This window comes from Malaclemys terrapin, chromosome 2 (assembly GCF_027887155.1).
Source record: "Malaclemys terrapin pileata isolate rMalTer1 chromosome 2, rMalTer1.hap1, whole genome shotgun sequence".
Classification (NCBI taxonomy): domain Eukaryota; kingdom Metazoa; phylum Chordata; order Testudines; family Emydidae; genus Malaclemys; species Malaclemys terrapin.
Window position 1 is genome coordinate 15,612,000 of NC_071506.1, and position 15,206 is coordinate 15,627,205.

Here is a 15,206-nt window from a genome sequence, read left to right on the forward strand (position 1 = left end):
AGGCTACTTTAGGTCAAATGCACAAAAGGGGTGCACTATTAATGGGTTTTGGAGGACCCGCTAAGCTTAAAGGATTAATTGAACTTTGTCTGATTTGAACACCGTCCCTGAGTAAAACTGACTGGAACAGAAGATTAAACAAGAAATATGGTCTGGTAAAAGCACTGAATTAGGTCTGGCTTCAATTCCTGGCTCTTCCCTAATTTGTGTCCTTGGGCAAGTCATTTCATTGGTCTCCATTCTCTTATCTAACAATAAAATGTGGAGCATAATATCTCCTTTGTCTGTAGCAAGTGTAGACCGGGGTGCTGGAACAATTTTTATAGTGGGGGTGCTGCCATAGAACCAAACTGTAAACCCTGTCTATGATGGAAACCACTTCAAGCCAGGGGGTGCTGCACCCCGAGTACCCCCTACTTCCAGCACCTATGGTGTAGACTGTAGAATCTTTGGGAGAGAATTTCTCTCATTGCTTCCTTTGTTATTTTGTAAAGTTGCACTTTAAAAAATCGACAACTAGAATAAACCCCTGACATTGGGGAGGGGGAGGGAGGCTCTGTGCAGCACCCTAATAAAAAGAAAGTGTAGCTATTGGCTTTTCAACGCATTGTACAGTGTGTACAGATACCATGATGGGAGCTGTTGAACAGAGCACCTGTTAATAATGGAAAAGGTCAGTATGCAACGTTCTTGTCATGAGGCTGTAACTTAAAGAAATGGACCCCTGCTCCTGCTACTCAATGTAAAGGCTTTCTCTCCCAATGGCAGTGATTCTCACACACTCCTAAGAAGCTGAGTGCCTTTGTCCATTATCCCACACACCAGGCATTCAGTCCTAAGCTGTACCAAGCTGACCCAGCTGAGAAGAGGAGTGAGGAACAAGGTGGATGCAAATCAATGTTAACATCAAATAATTTTTAATAGGATTTTTTGACTTTCTCCATAAAATTATTGTGTTTTCTTTTCGCAAATAAACCGTTTAAAATGAAATCTAAATTTAGTACCAACTATGTTAAGGCCTAAACTTCTTATAATGTCTTTAAAAAATCAAATAACAATAAATATGCTGAATCCATGAGCTTCTTTAAAAACTTTTGAGTTAAAGGCTGCTTTTCTAAATAAAGAAAGATGTTTGTCCCGATTCTAACTTTTGTGGTCAAGCTTTATAAATATGGCGCAATAGGTTGTCTTAAGTAATGTAGGCAATTGTATCATGTTCAGCAGACTTAGGCAAGTAGGAACTTAAGCTCCAGTTACTTTCACTTAATCATATTAGAAAATTTTCCCAGGCTGACCAGAAATAATCAGTTTACTTAACTGATTAGAGTCAATCCCTCTCTTCTTTTATTAAACTATTTACTTGTAAATGTGAAACATGTTTTTATAAGAGAAGTTTATGTATCCAAAACATTCAAGGCTGTTTTGTTTAATAAAAATAAATTATATAAGCAGTTTTGTGTTTTTAATTAAATGTCAGTTACCATCCCAGTGAGCAAAACGTTCATTACCTAGTAAAAAAGCAATATATTGTTTGCCATTTTCTCACATACTAAAAATATACAATTAACAAGAATCTGAAAATATTAAGCTGTATAATTGCTTGAATAAATAGGCATAGTCATAGCTTACCCTCTTAGATAGCAAAAAGGTGTACCAAATGTAGTGTACAGGTTCTTTTCAGTTGTAGATCAACATGTTTTAATGGTTATATCAACCAGTGAGAATGTACCTTTCTTTGGAAAATAACTGAAGTACAAATGGAAAAGTTGATTTAAATGAAGGCTTTCCACTTGGTGATTTAAATCAAGCCACCCTGGTGAGGGAAAAGTTGGCACTAGGCCTCCTTTCTTTTCCCTGATCCTTGCTCAGCTGGAGACAAACAGTCCCCAGTGTAACAACTGTGCACTCCACCCACAGCAAAACCCCTGGCCCATCCTCCATGCACCCTGTGCAGAGAAGGGAGGTTGACGGTGATGTAGAACTGGTTACACCAGCTTTGTGCAACCCTACAATTCCTTTGGTAAGGAGAAATCCTTGTCTGTTCCTTCAGGGCAGCTTTCTGCAGTGGGGGAGGAACTGGCACTGAGAACTGAGCCCCAGGTATTAAATTGGATGCACATTTTAAAAGGTCTCCAGACTAACTAAATAATATGGTCATTTTCCAGGGATTAGTGAGCTATTTTTTTAAATTTAGCTCTCTAGTGCATAACAGAAGAACAAAGGTTGCTGCTTTTAAAGAGTATTTAAACTGATAAATCATTCTCGGGACTTGTCTTTTTAATCAATACATTACACTTACATTTCTGAAATGTCTTTAGTGTTGGCATACCAGGCAGTATAGCAGCTCAGTGAAGAATACAATAAAGGCATCAATTAAATCTGAAAAAATCCTTCAATTCATATAACCCTAATAGGGAACAACATTGCCTAAATTCCAGTTTCTGCTATGAATCAGATTCCTTACCTATGGACCCAGTTCCATGCAAGCTGCACATACCTGGACAATGTCCTGAGCAGTGACTGGGGTGGGGGAGGGCAAAGCAGTGCTCCTTCCTCCAGGGCCACCAGCAGGGGTTGGGCCCTGCCCCCATCTGAAGCCACAAATGTTGGAGGAGCAGGCAGCCACTGAGTTCCCCACCTTCCTGGGGGTGGTGAGGCTCGGGCTTCGGGCTTCAGCCCTAGGGTGGCAGGCGGCAGGCTCCAGTCCTGGATCCTGGCTGCAGGTGCCAGCCCTTGGCTCACCACATGCCCACATCAGCCCTATCCCCGCCCTGTCTCCCTACTCACCTTAATTTGTCCCCTGGCTTGCCAGAGCTAGGTAAGTCTGCTGTGAAAATTGATATTTGTATGTTTATTAATATCCCTTTTCACAGCCTCCCAGCTAGCTAGTAAGTCTGCTGTGAAGGTGATATTAACAAATATTACTTTTTGCAGCAGCAGACTTACTAGCTGGCAAGACTTTAAAAAAGCAACCAAAAAGCAAAAGCAACGACAAGAAAAAAGACAAGCATGTGTAAAGTACCTTATTTATGTTTCTATTCTGTTTAGGTCCAGTAAAGAATAGAGATAACTGTACATTATTTTTATTATCAAGTCTGCAAAAAATACCCTCTACATAAATAAATTACAATGATTTGGACATGCATATGTGCATATTTATTTGTTTTTCCTAAAGTTAATTAAGTATTTTAGAAAAAATTGTCAGAGCAGCCACCAGCAACAGTGAATGGCCACACTCTGAGGCCACCACAATATTTGTTGTAAGAACCCCTGGATTATAACATGCAGCAGTATGGTTCTTTGCCGTGAATTCCCTCCAACAACCCACCGTGCCTCCAACCTGTACCCTTTTAAATCTTCTTACATTGTCTTTCTTCATGGTCTGTTGGATTCCAGTATTCCATCCGTCTGTGGGCTTGTCTCCACTGCAGAGTTAACTTGAGTTATAACCCTAACTTGAGTCCTGTCCACACAGGACCATCACTTTTAACTTGAGTGTGGTGATGTCAGCCTTTTGGGTGCGTGTGTGTAGGTTACAGCTAGAGGTAGCACAACTCAGTTGCTAACACAATTGCTCTGTGCTACTCATGTTCTTTTACAGCGTGGCTGTTCTCAGTCAAGATGATTTAACTCTGGTGCAGATAACATGTGCTTCTTCTGCAGTGAAGACATAGCCTATTTCAAATGAGAAGGACCCATTCCATTTTTTGGTCTATAATTCAAAGTAGGTTTTTTCATTCTTTCCTACCACAAATTAAATGTGGTTACGGTCAGAAAAAATGACTGTCAAAGCAAAACCCCAAGGATTTCTCTGTGTCAGTGACTTCCAAATCAGACCTGCTAAATTTACTAGACAAAAGAGCTTGCTTGTTTCCAGTCCTACAAATGCAAATGAAATCCAAAAATCAGGCTGCTTTTCTACCTCTTACATTGAAGCCTCTTTACTGGTGTCAATCAAATTTGTCTACTACTAATGCTGATGGTGCGTAAGGCCTATCATCTTCCAAAGAGCAAGCTAGAGTTCACGTTGCTGTTAATAGGAAGTGGCACTATAAGGTTAGCAGAAATGTTGCTAGAACGGTGTAATTTTAACAGCCCCTAACTGCACTGCAAAGGTTATGGCATTATGAGAGAACATACCTAACTATTTCTCTGCAACGTGTACTATTCTAAAGTGATAAAATAATTTACAAATAAAATGTGGAGATCGAGGGGAGAGGGAAGTGGCGCGGGACTTCTGCTGCCTAAAAGGTGGAGTAAATATTAACATAAACAGGCCCTTAGAAAAGCTTTCTCTTCTTACTTGCGTATGTGGGAGGGGGAGTTCAAATACAAACCAACCCTCTTAATAAGACACTCTCGCAGAAGTGGAAGACATTAATCCTCTGTAATGAACTTGGGAGGGCAAGGCTGGTGTGTGGTTTCTATTTAAGCTGCATGAAGGACCAGATTACAAAAGCATAGGTTCCTTTGTTAATTTAAATCCTCTTTCTCAGCTATGCAAATAAATTGATCTAATTTGTGGTTCAGTCACGGGTTCATTTGGGACAGCACGGGTTGCTTGAGTTGTGCAGCCATGGGAATAGACAGGGCAACATCCCTGCAAATAAAGCATCTTTATGCTTTGCCACAAGAAGCCAAATCTAAATGAGGAAACATTCACCTTGTAACTGATGATTTAGGACTCCGGGGTGCATAAACTCTGCACGGGCCAACCTAGCCCTGCATTCTTTGATATACCGGCTATCTTGGCCTAAATGGAAGTGAACATTCTGAAACCTCCATACAGCAATGCCCGGCTCTATCTTGTGAAGTATTGAATGTGTGTGATAGCATATACAGGTCTGATTCCTAGTAAAGGGGGTGGGGGGGAAGCTGGTCTTCTCTCTTTTCTTTCTAGCTCCTATTTCTTTCTCAGTTTCTTTTGCTACTATCCAACATCTGTCTCCACTCTACTGTTTCTCTTCACCCCAACCCCTTCAGACCACTTTTTCCCTCTGCCCTTTCCACTCTGCACCCTTATTTGCATTATTAGTCCTCCCCTTATTCTCTCTGTGGACTGGTCTGCCTTTCACCTGCCATTGCGGGACCCAAATCTGCAAGGTGCTGATGTAATACTGGCAGAATCGAACCTGTGGAGCTAAATGCATAAGCCTCTCTCTATTGCATGAGCTAAAAGCCACATGACTCTTAGCTAAGGCTGTAGCAGACTCATCAGTCTCTAGCTGAGCTAGGTGCCACAGCACCACACAGGGCCGGCTCTGGTTTTTTTGCCACCCCAAGCAAACAAACAAACAAAGAAACCCTGTGGGGTGGCTGGAGCGGTGAAGCAAAAAACGTGCGGGGCGGCCGGAGCCAGGGTGCAGGGGGACAGCCAGGGTGCGCTGCAGACATGCCCCGTGCAGCAGAGTGCACGCCCCGGCTAGCGGGCGGGAGGGGGAGGGAGTGGGTGGGGAGAGACAGAAGGGGGGCGGCCAGGGCTTCCTTCAGTGGGGCACTCGCAACACGGCCCCTCCCACCTGCCGGGAGGGCTCCGCGCCGCTCCGGTCGGCGGGCAGGGAAGGCCGCGGGCTGCCCTGCCGGGCTTGCTGCAGACCTGGCACCGGCTGGGGCAGACGGAGTGCGCAGCCCGCTCCCAGCAGGGCACTCCCCTCCTCTGCGCCGCTGCCCCCTACAGGGTGGCCAGAGCGGCGAACCAAAAAGAGAAAAAACCTGCGGCACGGCCGAAGCGGCAAAGCACACACACAAAAAAAAGGTTTGGAGGGAAACCGCCCCTTCGAATCTGCCGCCCCCAAGCACGAGCTTGCTCGGCTGGTGCCTGGAGCCGGCCCTGGCACCACACCAAGCATGCCTGGGTTACTCGGAGTCCCTTCAATTCATTCTGAGGGCCATAAATGCTGAGAGTACTCAGCACTGGTGACAGACACTCAGGTCGGGCCCCATCTGTGGGAGGATAGACTTGTGGCAGAAGCACTCCGGTTAGGAGCATAGGCTTCTATTCTTGAATCATCAGACTTCCTGTCTGACCTCACGTCGCCTCTCTGTGTCTGTGGTAACTAACCTTCAGGGCTGCTGAGGCTAAATTCATAGTCTGTGTAAAATGCTTGAAGAGACTGTGAGGAAGGTGTGATGGCCACCCTCTGGGTTGAGACACCAGGGGTTGACTGAGAAACCTCCAGCCCTGGAAGCAGGAGCTGCTACAGCTTGATCTAAAAGGCCAAGGCTCTGGGACTAGCTGTGGTAACAAGTCATATGCTGTGTGGATGTGCAGAAGGGACCCTGTAACACACACGCACTCACCAGTGGGTTACCAAAGCACTGCCAAATTCAGACTAACTTTATAGCAACATCTGCTTTCTCCTCCACTCAAGCAGTAATACAGCCGACCGTGCTGAAAGAGCTGGGACAGGAATCAGGTATGAACTAGATCAGCGACTCCTTTTTTTCATAGCTATTTGTGTACTGGTTGAGTGAGACAAGACAAACGTTATGTTCCAGAATAATGCACTGTGTCATCTAACTTGCTATGGTAGTCAAAGCAGACTGTGGGTAATGAATACCAATATAAATAAAGGCATTTAAAACTAAAGCTTGAAACAGCATCCTAGAGAGCACAGGTGTCTAATTAGCTGGATTCTTGAGCTGGCAGTAATGAACTCTTTATGTCAGATGATAAGCCCCCTGCTCCTAAGCCACCTGGAACACACGTGTGCCGCTACCTTAAATGGCTTCTCCATTTATCAATAGCACACTGAGAAGTGCAGGACACACTGGGAAGCACAGAAGCTGACTAGCATGTATGACTGCAGTAAGCCCAGTAAAGATATGGGCTACAAAGGAACTTATCCAGAGGTCATTAATGTTGTAGTTCTCAGCACAACCTCATTTGGCTGTGAAACCAATGCCTTAGACTTTGGAATCATTAAGAAGCAGATAACTAAGGACCAGTAGATCTGTCCCACTGGACTAGCCATGGGTATGTGTAAAGATGTGTAACCCATGCCTGCTTGGTGTGGCGCTCTGTCCCCCTCTAGTGGTATCTAGACTATCTAGAGCAGAGGTCACAAGGTGATTACATGGGGGTTGCGAGCTGTGAGCTCCATGGGGCTGACAGGCCTGCGCCCCCATTAAATTACCCCCATTTATAATAGGGGGTCACACTCAGAGGCTTGCTCTGTGAAAGGGGTCACCAATACAACAGTTTGAAAACCACTGATCTAGAGACCGATGAGTCTACTACAGCCTTGGCTAAGAGGCACATGCTGTTTAGCTCATGCATTTAGCTTCCCAGGTTCGATCCCGCCCACCACCGACTTGGGTCTGTTGGTGTTACAGCTGCATAACATCAAGCTGTTTAGGATGTTTAGGAATTGAAAGGGTCTCAGTCACATATATGACATGGCACCTCCCTCTGTCAACAGTTTATTTGCAGAATACAGTATGGAGAGAAATACTGGTGGAGTGGGATGAATGCAAGGCACAAAGTAGCAAAGAAAACAGTGATTCTCACTGGTGGGAGTATGGAAGTAACTCCATTCAAGCTACATGGGTGTTAACTGGGTGCAAGTGGGCTCAGAGTCAGGCCCACTCTCTAGCGTATATGCTGCCCCTAGAAGTGGGTTGGGCTCGGAAGAGCTAGAGGTGTCTTTCTATCTGGGCATAGCTGCTTTTAATGTTCTGTGGTCCTGAAGGATCATGGACGCAGGGTTGGGTGAGAGAGGGATATGAGGTGATCTAGCCCATCTTCCCATTGCTGAAGGTTTGTTCCTTTGAAAGCTGTCCTGATTCTACACTGCCTTGTACAATCCCACATGTGCAAAGTGGGTGTAAGATGCTACTAAATCGGAATGATATTGTTACACCACTTTGCACAGGTGTAAGTGACTATGCAAGGCCAGTACTGCATCAGGCCCTAGGTCTCCAGTGCTTTGCCCTGTCTCATCCAGATGGGGCTTCTCCCACTCATTTTAGGATACTGTTCTAAAGCAGAAGTGAAAAATGAACAATGCTTGAATGAATTTAGCCTGCACAGCACGGCATCTGCATAGCACGTTAGCAGTCACATAGGCCAAGGATCAAGAGAGCAGGTGGTCAGAGAAAGATGTTGAATAATCATCTTATCCCTCTCAGCAGTCAATGAGGGACGGCAGTGCTGGATAAACAACGTGCTGGTGGCAAGGAAATACAAGACCTCTAAAGATATGCGGTACATCGGTGCAAGACCAACTTACCCTGTTGATAGTATTAGGGATGAGTAAGTTACTAAGTATTCACAATTAAGTGGAGAGTTTTTTAATGGGGGGGGGCACGGAATAATATTTTGGACTGAGGCTCAATAGAATGCAATAAAATTAAACTGTAACTTCTTTGGGCCAGGGATCATGTCCTTCTGTGTGTGATTTTAGTCCTGGCTCTGCCACTGGTCTGTTGTGTGACCTGGGCGAATCACATGACTGCTCTGTGCCTCCTCCCCCCCACCCCCCTCAATCAGTAAAGGGCTTTGTGATCTATGGCTGAAGAGAACTATAAAAGAACTAAGTATTATTGGACTGAATCAGAAGTGCTCAGCTGCGTTATAATATAGTCATGATCTCCTAGGGAGATTTCCCTTAGTGAAAGTGGTAGGTCCCTTTCCCTTAGTGAAAGTGTAGGAGTACCTGAATTCTATTCCAATTCCCATGTGCAGTTCCTAGGGTCTGCGTCACTTGGCTGAATGTCAGCCACAAAGTCCTAACATCCTAGATTTACCACACAAAGGGGCGCTGTTGTAGAAGGTATCAGAGGAGTAGCTGTGTTAGTCTGAATCTGTAAAAAGCAACAGAGGGTCCTGTGGCACCTTTAAGACTAACAAAAGTATTGGGAGCATAAGCTTTCGTGGCTAAGAACCTCACTTCTTCAGATGCTTATGCTCCCAATACTTCTGTTAGTCTTAAAGGTGCCACAGGACCCTCTGTTGCTTGTTGTAGAAGGGTGACATCTCTTTTGTGGGCACAGATTTCACCAATAGTGAGATCATGGTGCAGCTGAAAATGGCCCCCTATGTATTTTCACTTCAGCTTTAAATAGACCTGTGTTTCACAGGTGTTTCCTTTTTAGTGTTTGAAAAACCTTTTTGTAGTGCTTCCTTTGTTTGAATGAATCCTGTTATTTACCCTAGCCGGCACAAACTACAGGTTTCTCCTTATTTTATCTAGGAATAGCATTTTAGATGGCTATATTTATTCAAGATGAAACTCTGCCATGAAATACAGTGAGTATGGTTGGCCAGGTTACTGCCCATATTCCTGGCATCGCTCCGGATTTTGGAAATTAACATTTTATGAATCTGTCTTTTCAGTCCACCAGCAGGATTTACCTGGCTATTTTTCGTACCTTTCATAAAATCTGCTGGGTAACCTAGTGCCTGAGGCCATAAGCCGGGGGGGAACGGGGGATAAGGGGGGAGAGAGAGAGAGAACACTAGTCTTCAGAAGACTCTATTTGAATTTCATGCACTGCTACTGCTAAATGAATCAGGAATCTGAGGAATTGCATCTAGGGTCTCCTGGGTGGTGGAGGAGAACTTTTATTTTCCATTTAATGCTTCCAGACAATGCAGTTGCTTTAAGAATGTTCTTCCATGGGATGTGGATGGCAGGTGTACAACCTTGGGCTGTTTAAACTGGCACTGCTAGCTCCCAGGTCGTAACTGCTTGAGCGGACTGCTGCGCAGTGAGATGTTGCATTCTGCCATCTGTGTCTAAGTGTAAAGTTAAGGGGAAAAGAACAGGTGAGATTTGTACTTTTGAAAAGCAAATCCCCTTAAGACTTCCACAGGTCTGCAAAGGGAGCTCGTTCATACGTGTCAAAGCATGGCTCCTTTCTACCTTTGTTTCTAAACAGGTTTCATTTGGCAATAGGGTTTGCTTACGGCTAGAAATTCCTCTTTAGGGCGCAGACACATTTCTTAGTATTACTACTCTGCTGCTTTACAGCTGCCAAAATAAATCTTGCTCATCTCCCCTCCTAGCTTACCATGTATCTCTAGGCCAACTGATTGCTGCTCCTGGCCAGGTGTGGTGGCAGCCAGGGCCGCCGAGAGCGGGTTCGGGCCCCGGTGAAAAAAAATTTTCGGGCCCCCCAGCAAGGGCGGACCGGGTAAACAGGGCTGATGAGAGAAGGGGGAAGCCGGGCCCCAGGCCCCCTTCTGGACCTCCGGGCTCTGGTAATTTGTACCAGATTTCCCTCCCCCGCCCCCTCGTCGGCCCTGGTGGCAGCAGCATCTTGGCTGGCATCAACACTGCTGATTTACCGGGACATAAGGTGTTCTGTTATCAAACCTCCATCTTTCTATTTTTTTTTTTTAAAAAATGTATGCCCAACAGCCTCACTTCCTGTAAAAGAGGGAGGGTAGGGTCATGAGCAGTAACCCGGAGCTGTGAACTTGTCATATCTAATGAACTCATTAGGGCACAGTCTGCTCATTACTTGGAGAATCTTGCCAAGAGATAACCCCAAGCACGGCTAGAAGTGGGTGGTTCAAGACTGTAGGCAGCACTCTTCCCTCTGAGTCAGTACGCAGCCCGAGACTCAGACGCTGCTGTGGCAGGTCCTGTCTTTTTTGATGAGATTTAAAACAAAAGTCCTACCCTCTTGGGATCATTAAGAAAAAGTCATGCAGCACTTTTTACAAAGACTCGGTTTTTAATGCTGGTTTCCTGACCAAATCCCAGCATCAATATTTTGTGTTCAACTTAGGGGAATATTATTCTTGTAGTTCCATTGAATCTTCACTTCCTGTCCTAAACATCTTATGGTGTCTCCAGGTTTCTCCTCAGAGGCGGCTGTTTTTCAGTGCGGGATGACGTGATCCCTGTAAAAAGTTTGTGGGAAAAGATTTCACACTTGATCAGGGATTTTTGGGGGGGACCTGGTTTTCAGAGACTGGGTGCTCTGCATTCTCTAGAAATGAGGCTCCTTTAAAGTAACTCAAGTTGGAACACAAAAATTCAAGGCACACACAATCACTAGTCCTACTTGAAAAATCTTGGCCAGTTAGTTGAGTAAAGCTTTTTGGGAACCTTGAGATGAAACCTTGACTGTTACATATATGTAAGATTAAAGGCAATGTAGAATGGCTATTTTTTTTTTAAACTGTGACTTCAAACTATTGTATGTGTTACCTGATAAAAGACGGTTCTACATGGTGTCATACTTCTGAAGGCTCAGCAGCTAAGTTTACAATTCCCAATCTCTTGCAGAATCCCTGGGGCCTGATTCTTAGATTCTTACGCTTGTGTGGAGGAGGTGTAAGGGGTGACCACATCGGAATTCTCCCTTCGCTCGCACTGAGGTAACATTCTACATCCACTTTGTACGGGGATAAATGACTACACAAGCTGTGGGGCAGGGGAGAACCGGGATCTGGGTGCAGAACTAGGCTTGGCTCCTTTGATGCCGTTGCACAGCATAAGGGAACAGGAAAGCTTTAACCATGTGGCTTAGGGCTAGTCTACACTACGATTCGCGTAGCTGAAGTCAAAGTATCTTAGTTTGACTTACCTGGCCGTCCTCATGGCGGCAAGTCGACCACCGCAGCTCCCCTGCCAACTCCGTTTATTCCTCCTGCCAAGGTGGAGTACGGGCATCGATTCGGAGATTGATTTATCGCGACTAGACGAGACGCAATAAACCGATCCCCGATAGATCGATTACTACCCACCGATCCGGCAGGTAATGTAGACGTGGCCTTACTATTATCAAGTTGTTCATCCATAGTAAATGGTGTCAGGGACGTCTTAGTTTGAGCCCGGATTCATACAGACCCCGTAGTCTCTCTGAACTGCAACAGGCGTTTATTACTTCAGATCGCACAAAGAATCTGTGCTTTCAAAGAACAGAATATGAATTGAAGTGTCACACAGAGTGACCCCCTAGATACTGCTTTGCTGAGATGGTGGTTGGTTTTTTGAGTATGCCTATTCTAAGGGCGTGGTAACCCCACGGCCACCTGATGGAGGTAAAACTAGGCAAGCCTGTCAGTGAGTGCCATGGAGCAAAACATTCAACAAATGATTCCTGAGGATGCGTCCTAAGGTTGTTGCACAGAGACTTGTGGCAGAAGCTTTCCTTGTATTCTCCCTTTGATTTGTGCCCCCAGCCAGGGACAAATGCTATAATTCAAAGTAATTACGTATTCTTTTGTAAAAGAGACACATCATGTAGTTAAAATCACAGTTCAGGGGTCAGATGGGACATGATCACAAGTGCTCTCTCCCTCTGTAATTGGCAGGGCTTTATTTTGGATTTGCAAATTATGCCTGCAATAGCTGTGGGTATCAACAGAGATAGCATTGCAATAACAAATGTCTGCTGGCGAGTGGCATTGATTTAACCCTTCCCTGTTCAAAGTTCTTAGCACGTTCCATTTTCATGCAAACATGGAATTTTCCCCTTCACTAGAGGTGTTCAAATTAGTTCAGAAATATTGGTTTGAGCTTACTGCAGAGCCCAGTTCTGATCTGCTCTCACCAGTGTGACTGCATTGACTCTGATGGATTATTCCTGACTTGCGCTGGCCCAGAAAGCCTCATTTGTACCTGAGACCGTGTGGCAAAATAGACAGCAGACAGATATCAACTGCAGGAGAGGAAAGCTTGACTTTCACAGCTTTGCCGTTTCTGTGCTGAATGTCCCTTGTTAAATATAAACACCGAGATCTCAGTACTTCAGTGGGGTTGCATTTACACAATCCCAGAAACGGTATTAAGCAAAAGTAAACTTCAGGTATCGTTCACTCCCCTCAACCAGACTCATAAGGGACAGCTATCCGAGGATTCAGCCCCATTTTATTCTTGGGTTCAGTCTCCAGCTGCAACTTCCAATTGACTGATCTCTTTTGAACTGCACTACACAGCATGTCCCAGACCTTAAAGGTGTAGTAACTCCACAGTCGTCATTGTTCTTAACGCCTCATACACTGCAACGTTATGAACATTAAGGCTCCTATACTTTTGTGAGGAAGGCAAATACTGGGCTAGCCATTAATGGCAGGTGGAGACACACAAATGTTAAGTGATTCACCCAGTACCGTAGAGTGAGAAGGTAGCAAACTTAGGCGTGGAGATTTAAATCCCAGCCTCCTATCTACACAGTATCTTGTCTCCTGCTCCATCCATACTATTGGACAGGAATATCTGGGACCCTCCACTACATTCAGACTTGGGCCTTGTCTACATGGGAAACAACCCCTTCGTCTTCGCTTGTCTTACCCTGTTATCATTAATCTGCTTTGGAAGGACATAATTCTGCTTTGGAATATGGCTATAAGGTTCATATGGATGCACCCCCATTTCTAATTACCTATTTTCTCTGGCCGCCAGAGCATGCGCAGGATGGTGCCCAAGGCAGAAGATGCAGTAGTTTGAAAGTGGCTTTTGTCCCCCCAAAACATTTCATCCTGTGCCTATAGCCCCAAACATGCTGCTTGATGTTCCCTGTTCTACCCCTCAAATGTCTCTGGGATACTGGGAGCCCCATTCATTTCCCCCAACTACAAGAGAGAGGCAGCTCCCATGTTCTTCCATTCCTGAAGACAAGGGGACATCTCTGATCCCACATACACATTCTTGGGACCCCGTCTGCACAGATGTGTTCACTCTGCACTTTGGCTATTTCTGCATTTGAGTGTAACCTTAAAACTGTCTTATGTCTCAAATCACTGAAGGTGGGTTTTTTTTTAATTTACAGTTGCACTTGGTTGAAAAATGTCATTAAGGTACAGCTGTCCCTAATCACCTCCATTCATAATAAAATCAATTCACCACGTGTATCCATTATATTGTATTCATTACATTCATCTTCTTCCTCTATGCTCTGCTCTCATGTTTCCCTCCCTCTGACTCCCTGGCCTGTAGGGACATTTGATAGAGGTATCGTCTCTGGCTGTTCATAACTTTCCAAAAGTCTTGCCACCTCCCACCTATCAGTGAGGCTCTCTCCCTTGCTTCCACAGATGTTGTACAAGCCCCTATGACATAAGACAGATATCCCTCAGAAGTCTGTAGCCTGGTCATGAGACCACCTCCATCTTCTTTTCAGTCTTCCAGATGCATATTCCACACTCCCTTTGTGGCTTCTTGGGGTACAGTTAAACGGAACCTTTCTCATATCCAAGTGTCCAGACATTTTGTCGACACTAGGAAAAAACGTGTTTTACCTTTTGTTGGCTAACCTGAGATACAATGCTCGCGAAGACCAGGCAATTTGCTGATTTAACATGAGTTAACAGGTCCAGGTTAAAGCTAGGCTCCCCCATAGACTTCACCTCAACCTAATACATATTGGAAATGACAGCCTGCCTTGTCTTCACTATGATTTTACCTCATGTTAGCTGTCACATGGTAGCTGAGGTAAGAACACACCTTTCTTTCCTAGGGAAGATGCATCCTAAAGGGCTTCCTAAACCAGGGAAGTAGAGGGTAAGCTGAGTCTCCTAGCATAGCATCTGTAACCACAACATCATTAATGCCCATAGTGGTTTGGGGAGCGAAAGTTCCACTCTTCCTTATGTTAAACAGGTGAGTTTCTAAAAATCTGGGTGTCCATGGAGCTTCCATACTATCCCCTGCACCACTAATATTAACAAACCTGCTATGGTGATTAACTAGACCATGGAGAAATATCCCTTTCTGTTGAACTCTGAGGCCTGGTGGGGAGGACAAAGAATAGGCAAATAGTTCCCATCAGTGACCCCTAACCTGTTGGGAACTCCAGCCATGCAAATCCATCACTAACCCCCCATGCATTGCCAGGCTTTATGACCCAGGGCAGCAGCACCCTTCCAACAGCAGGGCATAAAGTTGACTTTACCAACACCAAAGTGGCTAGCTATTGGCAGGTAGCAATTGGGACAGTACACTCCCAGAAGTCATTGGTCACGTGCTTCTCCACACTGAGGAAGGCGCTCATGCTGGGGTCCAGCACAGCAGCTCCGGGATGAGCTCTGTGCAGACTTCCAGGAAAGTCTCCTTCCACATCCTGAAGTGCTGCAGCCATGGCTGGTCATCTCAGGTATGTAGCACTAACTTGTCCCACCCGTCAATGCTGGCTGGCTGGACCCACAAGTGGTGCTCCACTAAGTGAAGCCAGTCCAAGGAAAAGTCATGCAGTATTAATTTCCCAGTTTCATCCTCCCGCTCGAACAGTATCCATGTGGCATCTTACTG

At 45.2% G+C, this 15,206-nt stretch overlaps 1 protein-coding gene across 5 annotated transcripts in view; it reads left to right on the forward strand.

The window, feature by feature from the left end:
- Nucleotides 1-15,206, forward strand: part of ST3GAL1 (ST3 beta-galactoside alpha-2,3-sialyltransferase 1) — a 127,556-nt gene that overhangs the window by 16,952 nt on the left and 95,398 nt on the right. For 3 of the 5 annotated variants that reach the window (XM_054017527.1, XM_054017526.1, XM_054017528.1), the window contains exon 2: nucleotides 11,241-11,332. The exons of the other annotated variants lie outside the window; for them this stretch is intronic. The gene's annotated coding sequence lies outside the window, so the exon portion shown is untranslated. The remainder of the gene's footprint in view (nucleotides 1-11,240; nucleotides 11,333-15,206) is intronic. 5 annotated transcript variants of the gene reach the window in all.